This window comes from Stenella coeruleoalba (assembly GCF_951394435.1).
Source record: "Stenella coeruleoalba genome assembly, chromosome: 3".
Taxonomy (NCBI): Eukaryota; Metazoa; Chordata; class Mammalia; order Artiodactyla; family Delphinidae; genus Stenella; species Stenella coeruleoalba.
The window spans coordinates 78,286,935-78,308,038 of NC_137148.1; the positions used below are offsets into that span (position 1 = coordinate 78,286,935).

The 21,104-nt window shown below is 37.2% G+C and overlaps 1 long non-coding RNA gene across 1 annotated transcript in view; it reads left to right on the top strand.

The window, feature by feature from the left end:
* Positions 1 to 21,104, top strand: part of LOC307184397 — a 202,367-nt gene that overhangs the window by 1,252 nt on the left and 180,011 nt on the right. The window lies entirely within an intron of this gene.

Consider the following 21,104-nt stretch of genomic DNA (forward strand, 5'->3'; position numbering starts at 1 on the left):
GCCACTGCAATGAGAAGACTATGCACCACACCGAAGAGTAGCCCCCACTCACTGCAAGTAGAGAAAGCCTGTGTGCAGCAACGAGGATCCATTGCAGCCCAAAATAAATGAATAAAATAAATAAATTTATTTTAAAAAAAAGTTTTTAAGGAAACCAAATGACTAACTTATGGAGCAAGAATGGGATGAGAAACACGAGTCATTTGGGGTCTATTTTTAATCTAACACTTTAGCAGACGTTATTAATCTATTGTGACACAAACCTTAGCTTACTTCTTAACTCTGCTCCAGGCAACCACCACTAATTGATTGGATTTGGCTAGAATTGTTGTCCTGGTTCTGGTGTATTCCCTGGGGATAATCACACTGAGCCCAAATATTTTATACTTTCAATATTAATATATATTTTTAAAACATCTTAATCAAACCTTTGAAGAGTAAAAGTGATTCAAGTACTGTTCAGTATTCTGCTCTACCATACCATGCTTAGTAATGACAAACAAAAAATGCACAATATTCTTCATTCACTCATTTACTGTTTATCTGTATGTCAGAATTTTTTCTCGATCTTGGGGAAACTCAATCCCAACCCTTAAGCCTTCTGGTGGAAGAATATGAGTAAAAAGTTAGAGAATAGTATAAGAGGTATGCAAAGGATTTATCACATCATTATTTTTTCTTTCCATACTCTGTCTCCTATGCCTCTCCCCTCCACATACGGGGCTTGTCCTCACAAGCTGCAGAGATCTTGACTGTCCAGAAATTAAAGTTCAAACTTCTTAAAGTTCAGACTTCTTAGGCTGGCATTTAAAATCTTCAGTAATGTATCATTACTTCTAAGTGGCATATACACTTGCCTAATTGAACTTTGTTTTTACCTTGTACAACTCCCTTGATTTTCTGTCTCACTGCATTTTCTCTTCATCTCTAATGCTCACTTTCCCTTCCCCTTTTCTTTTTATTCTTTACAGTCACTGTACATGTAAATCCTACCTGCCATTCTTAAAATACCATGCATTCCATAAAGCTTTTGTGTAATATCCTTATATTAGTTTCCTAGGGCTGCTTAACAAATTACTGCAAACTTGGTTGCTTAAAACAATCAAAATTCATTCTTTTACAAAAGGTTCTGGACCATGCTGCAACCAGAGTGTCTGAGGGAGAATCTGTTTCTTGCCACTTCCGGTTTCTGCCAGCATTTGGTGACTGCTGGTGTTTTTTACCTAGTGGTTGCATCACTCCAGTCTCTGACACTGTAGTCACGTAGACTTCTCCAGTTCTGTGTGTGTCTCCCTCTGTCTGTGTCTTATAAAAATACATGTGATTACATTTAGGGCCCACCCAGATTCTTAACCATATCTGCAGTTTTTTTTTTCCATAGAGGGTAAATTCATAGGTTCCTTTATATTATGAAAGGGTTGGACTTGACTTGGTGTTTCTAAACTTTTGGTTAATGTAAGTCCCCATCTCAGCCCCATAATCTCCATGCTGCTCTGGTTGAGAATCACTCTCTTCTGTGTATGCCTAGGAACCAAGAATATTTGGTTAACATTTGTTTTATGAAAATAATATTTTTTCCATATTGATGACTTTGATAGCACCATTTCCCTTTGGAACTACTGGACAGGTGATCAGTCAGACCAGGTTTAGTCAGAGGACAGAACCTGTATTAGTTATTTAAAAAGAGAATTTAATATTAGGAATTATGAATTTGGCATAAAGCTAAATAGAAAACTGAAAAGGGGAAAGGAGAATAGTAAGACATCACAACTACCAGGAGGACAAGATAAGGATTGGTTTGGCAGGTGTTGCACACACTGCAAACTACATTCACATGTTATTATGGAAGGGTTTTGCTGCTGGGCTGAAGAAGTGTTGGGACAATGCTAACAAGAATGGCTTACTGAAGAAGCCTGGAGGAAGCAAATGAGATGCGGACTGAAGGCACAAGTTGATTCTTTCTCCTTCTAGGATTCCTTTTCAGCAGAATCCAACATGGAGGCAGCTGGCAAAACAGAAATGTGGTTTACAAGGTCCCAGCCCTGGCGTCAGAAAGTATAACGTAGAAGTCTGGGTTTGGACTTCTAAAAGACAGTAGCTTAATAACTGACACAATCTCTGAGATGTTTTTGAGATTTAAGATTCTGTTTGCCTCTTAGACTTCCACAGGTTAATACTCAATTAAGAATCTTTATGGTTTGCTTTTTTTTTAAATGTACTTTGATACAGAGAGTAAATGTTTCAGATTTTTGATCTTCTATTTCATTGCCTTACTTGAATTAATGAATGTCCTTCCTTTAGTCCTGTTCTTGTTTTGTTGTTGTTGTGTTTTTTTTGTTTACAAGAGTTAAAAATAATCCCATTATCCTAATAGAGATTTTTATTAAATAAGGGCTTTTGGTTTACCTAAAATAGTGTAATTGTCTTGGTTCCAAATTAGAACACTTGGTATATTATTCCAGGTTACTCTTTCAAATGATGGAATTTTAAATGTTTCCACACATTAAATTTTACATAGTTTTATTACTTTTTCTTTGAATAACGAATCTGAGCTTTAAAAGTATTCTTCAGACTATGGGGTATTTAACTGGCCCTCTGTTAGAACAGCTTTTTTTAGTCTAAGCTACTGCCGAACTTCCAAACTTGGTTAAACATTCTTACCATTCCTCTTTTAACGTGGCTTAATATGCTAGTCTTTAACATGAAAACATTATTTGCTCACAAGGAGTTCTCATGAAAGCAGACTTTATATAAATTGTGATACTCAACTTTCAGTAGGAAATGGTCAAATAAATATAGAAGATTAAAAATGAGGTGTTCAAAAGTGGAATGGTTGTTTAATTAGCTGAAGAGTACCTAAAAATGTTGACGTAAACTGACATACATGAAAATGTATTTAGTCATTTGTATTTATCAGTTGAAACTTTATTATAAATAATAATCTACGAAAAAACTTTAAAAAATATTTTGTCTTTAAGCTATTATATATCTAAAACTTTTATTTTCTATTTAAAATTTGATTGTCCCAAAATACACATTCTCTAAGATCCCAGTTGTGAAAATGAGTTCTAGTTAAGCTAATGAAAAGCAGTAACTGTGCCAGACCCCCAAATACTGCAAATTCTCTCCCATAGGTAAATTTACAAACACCTCAACATGCTTTCTCAAAGTTCAGCCTGAACAGGGCAGTTCATATACTGGGTTCTTTCATCATAGTTTTGGGAAGACCACTGGTCTTGAGACATGTTCAAATGGTTCTACTTTTATTACTTCAGGTGTCCCTTTTCAAACACGTCTCCCAAGTATAAGATTGTTTAGTTATCTTGGAATTTGTAACTTTGTTAAACTGCCATCTATAGTTAGAGGACATCTGGAAACTTTGGAATTAGCTTTTTAAAAAGTAACTATGAAAAAAAAAGTGACTATGGTAATCCTAGTCACAAATTCTCTGATACTCCAAACGCATTTATTAATCTAGGGATTTCTCGCCAAAGAAGTCAGAAGTTGGCTGTAACTGATCTGTGGTTGCCGCCTGAATATTAGTTCATGTTGAATTGATTTGTTTTTCTGAACACATCTTAACATATGTTAAGCCTATATGGAATAAAGCTCACACAGTGTAGTTTAGCCAAAAATAACCTGTTGGCTGGTAATTTTTAGAACTTTCACTATGTCTAAAAATATTAGAGGTGGTGTCTTCTAATACTTAATACATGGCCTCTTTATAGTCACTGAATGAATTGATTATTTAGTTTGTGAATGAACAGAACGCTTCTCTTGAGTTTTTCCTCATAGCTCCTGCTCTAGGCATTTTCCTACCTGTTTAAGTCAGGGTAGGTAGATAAAAAAATGAGGTGAAATGAAAACTATGCTATTTTTATTGTTTTAATTTTATTGGCTCTGATGAAATATTTCAGAATTTGAAGGAATTGAACTGAGGGTCCTAGCTCATGTAAGGATCTTTTCTGTTGTTGTTTTCACTATTTCTCTACATCACTGAAAGTAGATCTCAATGATCTCAACATTAGTTTCTTAAATGTCAAGATAGATTATAATTTATGCAGGTTTAAGATTTTTTTTTTTTTTTTTTTGCAGTACGCCGGCCTCTCACTGTTGCGGCCTCTCCCGTTGCGGAGCACAGGCTCCGGACGCGCAGGCCCAGCGGCCATGGCTCACGGGCCCAGCCGCCCCGCAGCACGCGGGATTCTCCCGGACCGGGGCACGAACCCGCGTCCCCTGCATTGGCAGGTGGACTCTCAACCTTCGCCACCAGGGAAGCCCTAAGATATTTTAAGACTAAAGTTTTAAAGAAAACTTTTTATTTTTTAAAATATTCTGAATGTAGCATTTCATGTTAAAATTTTCAGTAATTTCCTTTTCAATATTAATTTTTAATTTTGAAATTATTTAGAAGTGATTATTAGCAGAATCTGCTAATTATCGCCAGTGTCTTTTCCTTTTAGCAGTAGAAGCTGCTGACTTCCAGCTGGGTACATGGCCCCTGAGCTAGAGATTATATTTCTGAGCCTAGTTAGAGTTAGGCGTGATTACATGTGTAATTTTTTTCCTATGGCATGTGAGTAGAAATTATAAACGTAATTTCTGAGTCTTGCCTTTAAAATATTGGGTATGTAGATCCATCTATTGCATTCAATTCTCCTGAAGGCTGTACTTCGACCATCACAGTAGTGAGCCAGCTTCAACTATGTAGGTGAGGGCAATACCCTTAAGGGGATGTCCGAAAAACAAAATGGAAGGGCCCTGGTCCTAGGTGACCCCATGGAGCAAGCTGTCTTCTCATGAGGTAAAAGTTTATTCTTCCATAAGGTAGAAGTTTATTGCTCTCTTAACATGAGAGAGCAATAAACCTTGACCTTATTTGAGCTGCTGTATTTTGGGGTCTTTTGTTATAGAAGATTAATCTATACTGTAACTAATACAGATAGGATTTTAAGTGAAAAATTTTCTGATGACTTGGAGTTTCAAAGGAGGCTCTAGGGGCCGAGGCTCTGGGGGCCAAGGCTCATAAATGCTAAGTATCTACATTCTAAATTTAAGCACTAGTCCATCTATGCATAGTTGGAAAAGGGGGTTTTCAAAACTCATTTCTGCTGTCATTAACATATCACCTTCCTAGATATAAAAAGGCTGAAAGATGGAGGCCTGTATTGAGTATTTCTTGTGACAGAGATGTCAGTGTTTAATGATGTTTCCTCTCCCACCTTTCCCAGAGAGAGGAGAGTGGTGCTGGCCTCTACCTCAAGTAAGGTGATGGGGCCTTGAAGAGACCCATTTAGAGAACTTCACATTTGGCACTGAAACTTTAGAAGATATAGGGCCTGGCAACTGTCTCACTCCTAAGGGTCTTAAGTCAAAAGGTTGGCTGGAGAGGTCTTCGTAAAAACAAAAGGAGAGGGTTATACTGAGGTCATCCTGTGCTTCCAGAGTTTGGTTGGGTGGCACTCAAAGGGGTTAAAGAATGTTGCCCATTTACAGCAAGTGACTGAGTATAAAGCCTTTATGGACACCTGTATCATGCCAGGTGGGTCTCTTTGTTGTCACCACTTGCTGAACATGAGCTTCAGGATAACGTCATATTCTATAATGTCATATTCATGGGCTTTGCATTAGGTTTTATTGAAGACAGTGAAACTTATGAATCAGTCAGAGTTTAGTCAGGAAACAGGAACCATATCAATTATTTTAAAGGAAAATTCTTTTTAATTAATTATTTATTCGTTTTTGGCTGTGCTGGGTCTTTGTTTCTGTGTGAGGGCTTTCTCTAGTTGCGGCAAGCAGGGGCCACTCTTCATCGCGGTGCGTGGGCCTCTCACTGTCGCGGCCTCTCTTGTTGTGGAGCACAAGCTCCAGACGCGCAGGCTCAGTAGTTGTGGCTCACGGGCCTAGTTGCTCCGCGGCATGTGGGATCTTCCCAGACCAGGGCTCGAGCCCGTGTCCCCTGCATTGGCAGGCAGACTCTCAACCACTGCGCCATCAGGGAAGCCCTAAAGGACAATTTTATGTAAAGAATCATTAACCAAGTATTAGAGAACAGATAACTCCTTTAAGTCGGGGGGTACAAAAGGGAAGAGGTTGGTATTTTAAAGTCTTAGAGGTTTAGAGGAGGGGTCTTGAGCTGGGACTCAGACCTCTGAGGTGGGGTCATTGCTGGTACTTTAGGAATATGGATGCTGGACTGAGAACTCTGGTGAGGGCCACTGGCCATCTGGTACTGGCATATCTGAGGGACACAATGAAGGTGGTTTTGGGAAAGAAGCTGCAACCCACTGCTGCTTTAGGATCAACTGTTTCTGCTGAGGGTAAAGTATCATTGCTGGGAGAAGCTGACAGAAATAGGAAGCATACAGGGAGAGGCCAGTTCTTTTCTCCTCTTCCTTTCCTCTAGCTTTCTTCAAATGACCCTATAGACAGAACGCGATAGGGAGCCAGGTGTTCCTTTTGGATAGGATCTTGGTTTGAATGATTCCAGACCAACATACCTACCATGAATTCCATATTTTTTTTTATTTTTATTTTTTGTGGTACGCGGGCCTCTCACTGTTGTGGCCTCTCCTATTGCAGAGCACAGGCTCCGGATGTGCAGGCTCAGCAGCCATGGCTCATGGGCCTAGCCGCTCCGCGGCATGTAGGATCTTCCCAGACTGGGGCACGAATCCGTGTCCCCTGCATTGGCAGGCGGACTCTCAACCACTGCGCCACCAGGGAAGCCCCATATTTTGTTTAGGATTCACACATTTTGGTCAGCCATTGGAGGGGTGTGCAGTTACTTCCCAGATGCGGCCCTGTCTGTTCTGCTGTCATAATCTACTTTAGTTTTCTCAGGAACAAGTCATTCAATAGATGACTTTGTCCCCCAGCTGCAGGGAATACATGAGAAGTTTTCCAGGTTTTTTTGGTCAAGTCCCTGTCTTTAGGCTTGGGGTAAAGTGAGGATATCACCCACACCCTCTCTGGAGTGGGTCAGAATTACAGCTTTCTTAATGGAAATCCTCTTTGCAAATATTTTCATAATCCTTATCAACAAAATTCTTTATAGCCTTGATAAAGGTGACTTGTCTATCCATTTCTCAGCTACCTATTTTGAAATATTGTGGTATGAATGGCCCTGGTAATAGTGAAGAAGCAGATGTTGAAGATGCATGTGAAGAGTTTGAATAAGATTGTTTCATCAAACTCTAAGTGGAACAAAGCAATATTTCTAGATTACTATGTAATCTTATGTAATTTAAGTATATATCTAAATTAACTAATTTAATATTATTAATAGGTATATGGGGATTCCATTTACATAAAAGTTTATTCATTTTGGAAAAAAAACCTTTTTAATTGGCCTTGCCCTTGAAAAAATAGGAAATCACTTTATATTAAGGGTAGCCTTATATCTAGACATATACAATGGCACATAAATGTGTCATAAACCACAATTTAATTAGGCAAGGAGCCATAAATCAATATTTTCCTATCCTCTTGATATTTAACTATACCAAGTAATACAACAGTGGGGTCTGTACCACATTTTTCATACCTCTGATGAAGAACATGTAACACAAATATATGGTTAACATTTCAACAGTTCTTGCCCGTTGAATTGCTTTCTAATGGTGGATTATGTATTTCTAGCGTTTATATAGCTGGCATGTATTTTAATTTTGATGAGGTATTTTTTATTTTTGGATATTGTATTGCTGATGGTAGTTTATTAGCCTTTAAAATGTCCTTTACATAGCGACATTTCTAATTTACCTTGTACTTGAGACATTAGCTTACTCATCTGAATCTTTCATCATTTTTGACTTTGATTTAATCTTTAAGAATTTTAACATTAATAATAATTTAGAAATATGCTAAAGTGTTTATTATTACAGTTATCTTACTGACTTAAATACTATAAATATGTGTGTGTATCTATATTTCTGGAACTTTCAGTTGAGTACTTTCTTTTTTTTTAAATTTAATTTTATTTATTTTTTTATACAGCAGGTTCTTACTAGTCATCAGTTTTATACACATCAGTGTATACATGTCAATCCCAATCGCCCAATTCATCACACACCCCCCATCCCCCAGCGGCTTTCCCCCCTTGGTGTCCATACGTTTGTTCTCTACATCTGTGTCTCACTTTCTGCCCTGCAAACCAGTTCATCTGTACCATTTTTCTAGGTTCCACATTTATGCGTTAATATACGATATTTGTTTTTCTCTTTCTGCCTTACTTCACTCTGTATGACAGTCTCTAGATCCATCCATGTCTCAACAAATTACCCGATTGTGTTCCTTTTTATGGCTGACTAATATTCCATGGTATATATGTACCACATTTTCTTAATCCATTCGTCTGTTGATGGGCATTTAGGTTGCTTCCATGACCTGACTATTGTAAATAGTGCTTCAGTGAACATTGGGGTACATGTGTCTTTTTGAAGTATGTTTTTCTCTGGGTATATGCCCAGTAGTGGGATATCTGGGTCATATGGTAGTTCTATTTTTAGTTTTTTCAGGAATCTCCATACTGTTCTCCATAGTGGCTGTGACAATTTACATTGCTACCAACAGTGCAAGAGGGTTCCCTTTTCTCCACACCATCTCCAGCATTTGTTGTTTGTAGATTTTCTGATGATGCCCATTCTAACTGGTATGAAGTGATACCTCATTGTAGTTTTGATTTGCATTTCTCTAATAATTAGTGATGTTGAGCAGCTTTTCATGAGCTTCTTGGCCATCTGTATGTCTTCTTTGGAGAAATGTCTATTTAGGTCTTCTGCCCATTTTTAGATTGGGTTGTTTGTTTTTTTAATATTGAGCTACATGAGCTGTTTATATATTTTGGAGATTAATCCTTTGTCCATTGATTCGTCTTACCCTACTCCTGGGTACATATCCAGAGAAAACCATAATTCGAAAAGATACATGTACCCCAATGTTCATTGCAGCACTATTTACAATAGCAAAGGCATGGAAGCAACCTAAATGTCTATTGACAGATGAATGAATAAAGAAGATGTGGTACATATATACAACGGAATATTACTCAGCCATAAAAAAGAACTAAATAATGCCATTTGTAGCAACATGGATGGACCTAAGTCCATACTGAGTAAGTAAGTCAGACAGAGAAAGACAGATATCATATGATATTACTTATAAGTGGAATCAAAAACAGGCTACAGATGAACTTACCTACAAAATAGAAATAGAGTTACAGATGTAGAATAAACTTATGATTACCAGGGTGTTGGGGGGGGAGGGATAAATTGGAAGATTGGGATTGACATATACACTGTGTATAAAATAGATAACTAGTAAGGACCTACTGTATAGCACAGGGAACTCTACTCAATACTCTTTAATGGCCTGTATGGGAAAAGAATCTAAAAAAGAGTGGATATATGTATACGTATAACAGATTCACTTTGCTGTACACCTGAAACTAACGTAACATTGTAAATCAAGTATACTTCAATTTAAAAAAAAAGGAAAAGAATGTTTTTCCCATTAAAAAAAATTGTTGGAAGATCCTTTTGATTTGTCAGAATTAGAGTAATGATTTGTTAATGTAGGTCTATTTTAGATTTGTCCTTAGTCCTAGGGTTTGTCTCTTCTTTTAGATTTTGGTTCTTACTGTTAAGGAAGACCCTTTTGGGAGTTGCAACTAGAGTACTTGAGAAGTTCTACAAGATCCTTCCATTCCCTTTGCCCTGAACTTTTTCTAGCTTTGTGCAGCTTCTCTTTTTTTCCACTCAGCTCTTGGCAGCTACCGTCTGCTAATTCTCATGGAGTCTTATCTTGAAATGCATGGTTCTGGCTGTGGCCAAAGTCCTGAAGGAAACTACTATGCATAATTCTATGTTACCTCCTCACCACAACTCCCTCCTCTGTGAATCCTGCCCCATAAATTCCAGTTGCTGCAATACTCCAATCTCCAGTCTTTGCCTTGTCAGCTCCGTGAGAATGACACTTTTTACTTGAGCTCCTCCTCACTGCACCAGGTGCAGAAAGAGCCCCAGAGGCTCACCTGATTTGTTCCCTTTTGTACTACAGGCTGTCCAGTTTATAAAAGCAGTAAGTCATATATTTTGCCCAGTTTTATAATTGATAAGTCCAATACTAGTTACCATACAGTGGCCCAAAGCAGAAGTCTATGCTCCTGCAAATCTTTTATATAATTATCTTTTTATCTTTTTTCACTCAAAATCTGAATGTTAAATGAGTACATAAAGTCTTATAAATTTTTTTTAATTACTCTGCTTTTACAAAAGCTAGAAGAGAAGGGAAAACGCTTCAAATCATTCTGTGAAATCAGTATTACTCTGATACCAAAACCAGATGAAGACATTACAAGAAAAGACAACTACAGATAAGCATCTCTGTGAATGTAGAGCCCAAAATTTCTCAACAAAATATTAACAAACAGAATCAAGCAAACTTAGGAAAAGGATTATACACTATGATCAAGTGGGGTTTATCCTAGGAATGCAAAATTGTTTCAATATACAAAACCCAATCAATAAAATGGACCATAACAATAGACTAAAAACCCATGATCATCTCAAAACACAGAAGAAGCACTTGAAAAAAATCCACATCTTTTCATGATAAAAACGCTTAACGTATTTGGAATACGGGGAACTCCTTCAAACTGATAAAGGGCATCTATGAAAAATTCAAGGTTAACGTCTCACTTAATGGTGAAAAACTGATAGCCTTACCCCTAAGATTAGGAACAACTGAAAGATGTGCACTCTAATCACTTCTATTCAACATTGTACTGAAGGATCAAGCTAGGGCAATTAGACAAGCAAAAGAAATATAAGGCATCCAGATTAGAAAGAAAGAAGTAAAAGTATCTGTATTCACAGATGACATGAGCTTGTGTATAGAATATCTTAAGGAATACACACACACAAAAATGATCAGAACTAATAAATGAGTCCAACAAGATTGCAGTATACATGATCAGTATGCAAAGCTCGATTCTGTATCTATTCACTAGGAATAAATAATCCAAAAATGAAGTTAAGACAATTCTGTTTATAGTAGTAACATCAAAAATGAAAAAAATATTTAGGAATAAATTTAACAAAAGTGTAAGACTTGTACACTGAAAACTACAAAACATCATTGAAGAAATGAAAAAAAGACCTAAATAAATGGAAATATTGGATTGGAAGACTTAACATTGTTAAGACGGAAATCCTTTCCAAATTGATTTATAGATTCAATACAATCCCTTTCAAAATCCCAAATACTTTTTTTTTTTTTTTGCTGGAATTGACAAGGTGATTTTAAAAATTCATGTGGAAAGGCAAACGACACAGAATAGCCAGAAAACCTTGAAAAGAAAAAAGTTGGAGCACAGTTTTGAATTTCAAAGCTTACCTCAAAGCAACAGTAGTGAAAACAGTGTGGGACTGGCGTTAAAGACTGATATATAGATAATGATGTAGAATTGAGAATCCAGAAATGTGCTGGGACAACTGGATATCTACATGCCAAAAAATGAAGTTGGACCCCTACCTCACATCATATATAAAATTAATTTAAAATGCATCAAAACCCTAGATATACCCAGTTAGTGTTGGAGAATTTATTGTTGGTATGGGAAAAAATCCACAGAGTTCATGTCAGAAGTGTCAGGAGAAAGAACTACACAGGTTTCTTTTTGGGATGATGAAATGTTTTGGAATTAGATATTGGTGATGTTTCACAACTTTGGAAATATCTAAAAGACACTGAATGTTACTCTTAAAAAATTACTCTGCTGTGTTAATGAAGAAGCCAACCTGAAAGAACCAATAGCCAAAGTTGGAATAATCTGAGCAACACAATAAATAACAATAGTATGGATTATAACTCAAAGAATAAAATAAATATCTGTGAGTCCATACTGACATAAATAATTAAGTAAATAAATAAATGGAGAAGGGACAAATGTTCCTTACAAAAGAATTTCAAATAATAAATGTAAAAGGAATAAGGGAAATAGAAAATCACAATTAACGTACCACAGTAATAATTGCTGCAGGCAAATCTACTGATGAATGCTAAAATTAGTGGGCAACACTTTAAGGAGAAACAGGGTATTTGCATAGCCTGGAAGTATCTCCCCCCAAATATTTATTAATTACTCTAATGATTTAACATATGTTCACAAATGCTTTGATACTCCTTCCTCTAGGAGGTTGAGCTTAATTCTCCCTCTTCTGGGTGGTCTGGATTTCAGTGACTCATTTCTAATGAATAGAGTATGGAGAGGGAAACAGTAATTTTATAGTAAGAAACCTGGCTGACATTACCTTAATCAAATGATTAAGATTACCATCACTAGTTTAGTCATGTGGATACCATATACCTTGTGGTATGATGTGATGGTAAGGGCACTTCACCTCTCTAGTATTCTCAAAAATTCCTAACCCTGGTATTATCATGAGAAAACATTAAGCAAGCCCAAATTGAGGAACATTCTGCAAAATACCACAAGAATGCTCTTCAAAAGTGTCAAGGTCATGAAAAAGCAAAGACCAAGGGACTCAGATACCGGAGGAGAATAAGTAGTCATCAAGACTAAATGTAACATGGTATCCTGGCTTGGATCATATAACGGAAAAAGAGCATTGCTAGAAAAACTGGTGGAATCTGAATTTTAGTTAATAGTGTTACACCAATTATAACTTCTTAGTTTCTATAAATGTACCATGCTTATGTAAGATCTTACCATGCTTATGTATCCTGGCTTGGATCATATAACGGAAAAAGAGCATTGCTAGAAAAACTGGTGGAATCTGAATTTTAGTTAATAGTGTTACGCCAATTATAACTTCTTAGTTTCTATAAATGTACCATGCTTATGTAAGATCTTAGGGTTGGAAAATTAAAGAAAGCTGTACCTTCTTTATCATGCTCTGTAAACCTAAAATTATTTCAAAATAAAGTTTTAAATATTACTGTAACTTGCATGCTCTGTAATTTCTCCTTTTCTTCCATTGGATAAATTATTATCTTCCTCCCTCAAAAAGGATCCACTTAAAAATAATATGTGATTGGGCTTCCCTGGTGGTACGGTGGTTGAGAGTCCACCTGCTGATGCAGGGGACGCGGGTTCGTGCCCCGGTCCGGGAAGATCCCACATGCCGCAGAGCGGCTGGGCCCGTGAGCCATGGCCGCTGAGCCTGCGCGTCCGGAGCCTGTGCTCCGCAACGGGAGAGGCCACAACAGTGAGGGGCCCACGTACCGCAAAAAAAAAAAAAAAAAAAAAAAAAAAATGTGATTGGCCCTGAATTTTGTGGGCTATTTATTATTCTTATTTAAAAGAAAGTCTTTACAATCCTCATCAATCTAATTATTATATTTTAAAACCTATAACAATATACTTTTGTTTCTGATTCCAGAATATTATATTGTTTTGAAAAATTTGAATGTTATAGAGTACTTGATCCATCGAATAATTTTAACATATGTTTAAATTCAAGTGTCATATTTCAATTTATTTTAATTTACAATATGATGTAGATTATTTTGCCTTTCAATAATGACAAAAATCAGATTAAACTAATATTATGCTATGAGGGTTAATATTTATTTATATTTTACCAATTTCCAAAACGTTTTCGAGTTAGATTACAGTAAAAACATACACAGAGTTATTTAAAAGTCATGTTTTGGAAAAATATTTAAGCACCTGGAAAGGTAATTGTTATATTAAAAAAGTTACACAGAGTTTTCACAATATTTTCATAGCTTTGTAAAAGAGAATACGTATCTAATCTAGAAGAACATATACTAAAATTTTAAGAGGAATGATTATCTTTGAATTGTAGTATTTAAAAATTTTCTTTTCCCTTTTCTGCATTTCAGAAGTACAATGTATATCATTATTTTTGTAATCAGAAAAACATAATGTTATAAATGTACATGCACACATACAATAGGATAGAGGTAGGAAATAGCACAGAGAAAAGGAAGTCAATGTATTTTGTTCTCCTGAATAAATTAATCTAAAATTTACAAGATTTGTTCATTTCCTGAGGCTTATAAAACAGCTACAAATTGTTCATGCTTAGTGCTTTAATTAATACATACACATTTGAACACAGATGAAAACCTTGTATATGTCTCCATTCACACAATAGACTCACACCCTGTTTTTGGTTCAGTGAATCCTCAATTCTTAAAAAAAAATACTTAAAAATTTTTTAAAATTTATTTATTTGTTTATTTATTTTTGGCTGCATTGGGTCTTCGTTGCTGCGCATGGGTTTTCTCTAGTTGCAGTGAGTGAGGGCTACTCTTTGTTGTGGTGCACAGGCTTCTTACTGCAGTGGCTTCTCTTGTTGCAGAGCACGGGCTCTAGGCACATGGGCTTCAGTAGCTGTGGCACGCGGGCTCAGTAGTTGTGGCGCACGGCTTTAGTTGCTCCACAGCGTGTGGAATCTTCCCGGACCAGGGCTCCAACCCGTGTCCCGTTCATTGGCAGGTGGATTCTTAACCACTATGCCACCAGGGAAGTCCCAATATACTTTAAGTTTTTAATGGCTGGCTGGCCATTTATATTGTACAATGACACTCCACTTAGCCTGTATCATAAGGATAGAGTTTTTAAAATAACTGAAGCTTAAATTTCAGAGCTTTTGCTTTACTCATTTAGAAAGAAAATATTTGTACAATGCTTGACTTCCATGACTTAAATCCTATTTGAATCTCAAATATTAAACTAAACTGTGATGCATTGGCACATTGTTGAATATGTTGTTTTATTATTCATTAAAATCGAATGCCTTTAGGACTTCTCTGGTGGCCTAGCGGTTAGGATGCTGGGCTCTTTCACTGTGGTGGCCAGGGTTCACTCCCTGGTCGGGGAAGATCCCACAGGCTGCGGGGTGCAGCCAAAAAAAAAGAATGAAAAACAATTGAATGCCTTTAGATTGTATAGAAGAACCAAAAAGAAGACAAGATCTGGTCTACTCTTTCTAAATTGTCTACTAGCTTTTACTTCTCGCTGGCTATCGTATCCACATATAATTTATTATGATCTGGTTTACTTAATCGTTGGTGTCTACACATAACTCTGCTTGTCCTGTCATAAAAAAGTTCATGGATTTTACAAGAGGCCTTTCAGCTTTTTTTTTTTTTTTTTTTAATTCCAACTTCTAGAGAACAGTAGAGATTGTCAGAGGTCTGACCTGAGTTAAGTGGGGGCATTATTGTATTTTTATATTTAACTTAATTAAAAAAAATGACCAAACACTTTGAGACTAGTGCTTGCTTATGATCTAAAAACAAATTTCTTACATTTTTGGCAAGTCTTTATTGCAGAAGGCTTTAGTTGAGGTATAGTACCTTTAATTAAGCACTCACTGACTTGGCTCTTCCGTGGCAAGGCACTTAACTTCTCTTGTGGAGATGATAACGCATCTAAGGTTTTAAGAGGATTAAATGAAATGTGTATGAAAAGTGCTTAATACAGTGCCTGGAGCATAACAAGTGCAAATGTTTTTTATCCAAGAAAGGAAGAGAAACTGAAAGAAGGTCAGTATGGATGGAGAAAGGCAGAATGCTGTGCCACTGGAGGAGGAAAAGTAGGCAAGGGTGAGGTCAGGCTGTGTTACGATTTGGGACTTTATTCTAGGGCAAGGTGGGAATCACTGAAGGATTTTAAGTAAGGTGTGACATAATCAGACTTGAATTTTGTAAAGAACATACACCACACTGTTTGAGACTGGAAACTAGAGGAGCCGGGTACATATTCTTTCTTTTGGACTATATGTTAATGAGTTGAGTGCCTCTGGTTTAAACCTGTGGTTTTAAATCCTTCCCATGAATTTACAGCAGGATTCTTGGCTTCTTTTCTTTTGATGTAGTCATAGTACACTCGCATGTCGTGCAGCTCCTGTGTTGTTGGTATTTTATGAACAAGTTTGTCTGTGTAGGGCCACCCACATTTGGTAGAGAATAGGCAGAATGCCAAGGAGCAGGCCAGCCTTTTATGTGACTCTGCAGTATGATGCATGGTACTTTTGACTTTCTTCTGGCTTCCTGGATTCTCAGGTAATGCCTGCGTTTTACATGGAAGGTAAGTTTCCTTTCCAGGGTTTATTACTTTAACTCCCAGACAAGAAATGGCAACTCTGGGGCATAGGTGCTACCATTTCCCTATTCCTCACTGATCTTGGATTTTTTTCCCTCCTTGGAGTGCTGGAATCTTTATAAGAGCACTCCACGTAGCTATCAAATTGTTAGAGTTAGCAAGAGCGTTAGGACTTACAAACATTCCTGATACAGACACTTGGTTTATCATTGGCAACTATGTGATATCATCTCACTGCTGCCTTACTCTGCATATAGGTCCTAACTGTAGAATCTATGTCTGAATGCATCTACCATAAATGCCTTTGTTTTTACTATCTTTTGGTATGCAGCCCTTGGCTTACTTCTTATAGCCATGGAAGGCTTGCCCTATCACATCTGGGATGTCTGTTCTGGTCCCTCCCATTAACTCCTTACTTTATTAAACCAGTTTCATTCTATTGCCCATTTTCCAGGTTGATCATATCCAGTTGATCCTGAGTATCTTTCTTCAGGGGTAAATTACATAGGAAGAAACTGAAGTATTAACTGGTGAAATAATATGTTGACAGAGATTTGCTTTTAAATGCCCCAGCAAAACCACTAAACAAGAGGGGTAGAACCAAAAATGAAAATGACAAGATCAAAAATGAAAGAATGTTGATACTTGCTAAAGCTGGGTGATGGCTACATTATACTATTCTATTTTGTGTATGTGTGGATTTTCCATAATAAAAAGTGAAAAAGAAAGACACATGGAGGATTCGAACATAATAACTTTCAGCCAAATAGAGGTCCTGGACAGATGGGACAGAGGTGTGAAGAGCAATTTGGTGATGGCCACAAAGAAGGTACTCTGTGTTTTCTTGACAAATTGGACAGGCCAGTCATGTTGTCTTCTAAAACATGGCCCTTTGCTGAGGGATTTTTTTTTTTTTTTTTTTTGCGGTACGCGGGCCTCTCACTGTTGTGGCCTCTCCCGTTGCGGAGCACAGGCTCCGGATGCGCAGGCTCAGCGGCCATGGCTCACGGGCCCAGCCGCTCCGAGGCACGTGGGATCTTCCCGGACCGGGGCACGAACCCGTGTCCCCTGCATTGGCAGGCGGACTCTCAACCACTGCGCCACCAGGGAAGCCCCTCTGAGGGATTCTTTATGGAGATGACTATTCATTGTTCCATTTGACTCTGCTATTCTGGTCATAGCTGACTGACCCAGAGACGGGGTCTTAAACAAAGGCATGTATCTGTATAGCAGAGTGTCTCAGTCTGCACACTATTGATATTTTGGACTGGATAATTTTTCTGTGGGGTGCTGTCTGTACATTGAAGATGTTTAGCAGCATTCCTGACTACCCACTAGATACCAGTAGTGCCACTTCCCCTACTTCGCAGTTGTGATAATCAGAAAATGTCTCCAGACATTGCCAGATGCCCCTGGGGGGCAGAATTGACCCTAGCTGTGACACACTGAAATATGTGAATAATGTGAATTTTTAGTTAGGCTCCGACCTTGTGGGTGCTGGCTGACTTGATTTGAGTATTTAAATGCCGTAATTTTTCCATGCTATATTAAAAGGCTGATTGTAAGTATTATAAATAAATAATAATTTAAAAATAGAAAATTTCAGGTCTCCTACATGTATGTCTCCCTGTAATAACATAACATCGTTTATGTTATGAGTCCCCCTGGTTTTTCATCTTAATCATATGCAGTCTTGATTTTTTTGCATAAAATGTTCTTAGGATCATTATTTCCACAATCTCTGCATAAAATTCTTTATTTTACAAAATCTTTTGTACATTACTTTTTTCATCATTTACAGAATACTCTTTATTTTTTTCTGATTTTTAGATATAATTATGTAATGCTAGTTTTTACTTTAAAATTAGTTTGAATTTTACAGTGTCTTTGGAAATGTAGCCTTTGCTTGGATGGGAGAGTCTGATAAATTTTGTGGTTCTGGGCACCGTGTAAATGAAACATTTTCAGGTGCTGTAGTATATAAATAAATGAATGTTTTTCCTGGCTCAGTTTTGTACTGTAACTAGCCAACAGCTCTTGTATTAACTTCTTCAACTGAGTGGAAGCGTACTAGTACATACTTCTGATTTAATAAAATCCTCAAAATAGGTTTTTGTGCTAATATATTTATAACATTCAGGTGTTTGACACAGGAACATAAATTACATGTACATAAAATTGGTTCAGGGAAATACTGAAATGTGCTGGGGAGGATATTAAAATATATATTTGAACACTTATTTTATAATTCAGCTTGAATATTTTTCAGAACTGTTAGAGAGTTCATAGCTCTATTATATGGTTCATTTTTCTCTGTTAAACATTTATAATCTTTTATAGTTTTTATCATTTCTCTATTTTTCTTGAAGTGATGTTATTTAGTTAGTCTGGTTGTGTAATTTCTTCTTTTTTGGAGCACACACAGAGATCTGGTTACTAAAAAATCTGGGTGATTATTCCCAAGAATCTTATTTATCAGCTCTTTTTATTATGCTTTCCTATAGAAAATTGTATAGTTTATGGTTATCTTGCTTCTCAAGAAACAAATCTGCTGGTCTACTTAGAATGGCAGTATATTTGCATGTTGTGCTAAAAAATATTGGTCACCTATTTGAGATTTTATAGAGACAGTTCTATTAAATGCATTATTTTAAAGATATTTAAATTAGCTGAAGGATCATCTCTGAAATTTAAACATGCTAATCTAATTTGCCTCCTAAAACATTAAAAATATGTTCATTGAGTGCTCACTAAATGACAGTGTTCTTTTTTTAAATTATAGTATTTTATTTTATTTATTTTTATTATTATTTTTAAATTATTTTATTTTATTCATTTTATTTTTGGCTGCATTGGGTCCTCATTGCTGCACCTGCGCTTTCTCTGGTTGCGGCGAGTGGGGGTTTCTCTTGTTGCAGAGCACGGGCTCTAGGCATGCAGGCTTCAGTAGTAGCGGCATGGAGGCTCAGTAGTTGTGGCTCACGGGCTCTAGACTGCAGGCTCAGTAGTTGTGGCAGACAGGTTTAGTCGCTCTGTGGCATGTGGGATCTTCCCGGACTAGGGGGTCGAACCCGTGTCCCCTGAATTGGCAGGCAGATTCTTAACCACTGCGACACCAGGGAACCCCAACAGTGTTCTTTTTGATGTTTCTTTTTGATCATTGTTTCTAACAAATTACCTGAAATATTTTTTGAGTAAGAAAGAGTAAGAAAAAATTGATATGACTAAAAAGAGGATTAATAGAGAATTAATTGGAATAGAGAATCAGTAATATACAAATTAAGAAAATTGTTGATTATACATCTATTTTGGAATGATATTCACATAACCAAGTCTTTCCCCTCCTTCAAATCTTCCCCTAAATATTCTCTTCCCAATGGGACCTGCTCTAACCAACCAATATGAAATTATAATTTCATCTCCACCAACCCTGTAGTCCCAATCTTCCCATAGTCTGTGCTCTCCTTTAATAGCACTTATCACTTGCTGATATATAATACATATTTATAATGTTCATTATTAATCATCTGTCTCCTCGCCTCCTTTCCCCAACCCCCACCGAACATCAACTCTTTAAGGAATTTTTCTCTGTTTAATATGCTTGTCATGCAGGTGCCTGGTGCACAGTGCTTCAGTGCATTAGAAGAATCTTTAATTGTCTAGAATCATATCTCGCAGGTCTCTGCTAACTGCCATTTCTGCTTGTTTTGTTGTTATCATCACTTCAAACTAAGAACTCTGAAAGAGATTGAATTATGACCTGAATGAACAAAAACACTTAAACTCAGTTTGGTATGGATTTTATGGTTTAGTTTTGTTTTTAATTATTGTTTCTTCAAAATGCTAATAACTACCACCGTTTTTTTTTTTTTTTTTTTTTTGCGGTACACGGGCCTCTCACTGTTGTGGCCTCTCCCGTTGCGGAGTACAGGCTCCAGACGCTCAGGCTCAGCGGCCATGGCTCACGGGACCAGCTGCTCCGCGGCATGGCATGTGGGATCTTCCCTGACCGGGGCACGAACCCGTGTCCCCTGCATTGGCAGGCTGACTCTCAACCACTGCGCCACCAGGGAAGCCCTAACTACCACTTTTGACCAAATGCTATGCCACATATTTCACATGTGCTTTCTGCTAGTCCTCTTGCCCTCTTTAGTGAGGTCGGTAGACAGTGTTACTCCCATTTTATCGGTGAGGAAACTGAAACTCAGAGAGGTTAAGTAATTCTAGATGTCAAGTTTCTAACCTCTGGGAAAATGGAATATCTGACCATGGTGAACCTGTTCCCCACATAGCAACCATTAGCTGAGTTGAGTAACTGCACCTTTTGGACCATGCTCCAGTTTGCCATAGTTCCCATCATTCCCTCTTCTCCCTGCACACTGACATGTAATCATTGTGCATGCACTGTCACTTTTTCTTATATTCGGTCTGTAGTCATGAATTTGCATCCCCTACCACAGAAGGACTGTTCATCCTGCAAAGCCTTTCCCTGGAACCCTTTTTCCAATCTTTAGTGTTAGGCTTTCTCTTCCCAGTGCCTGAGAAGCTCCTAGTCCATACCTCCTTTTAATACTTACCATTTTTCATGGTAAGTGTTCAATTGTTAACTTTCATTGCTAGACTTTTTTTTTTAACATCTTTATTGGAGTATAATTTCTTTACAATGTTGTGTTAGTTGCTGCTGTATAACGAAGTGAATCAGCTATATGTATACATATATCCCCATATCCCCTCCCTATTGCGTCTCCCTCCCACCCTCCCTATCCTTCCCCTCTAGGTGATCACAAAGCACCGAGCTGATCTCCCTGTGCTATGCAGCTGCTTCCCACTAGCTATCTATTTTACATTTGGCAGTTAGACATGAACTTCTTAAAGTAAGGATCTTGTGTTGTATCCTCAGAAGATTCAGACACTTAAATAGTGCTGAATTTTTGCTTGTTTGTTGACAAATGAGATGAATTTTAAATGTTTCCTGGAAAATATAAACTCTAGGATACAAGTG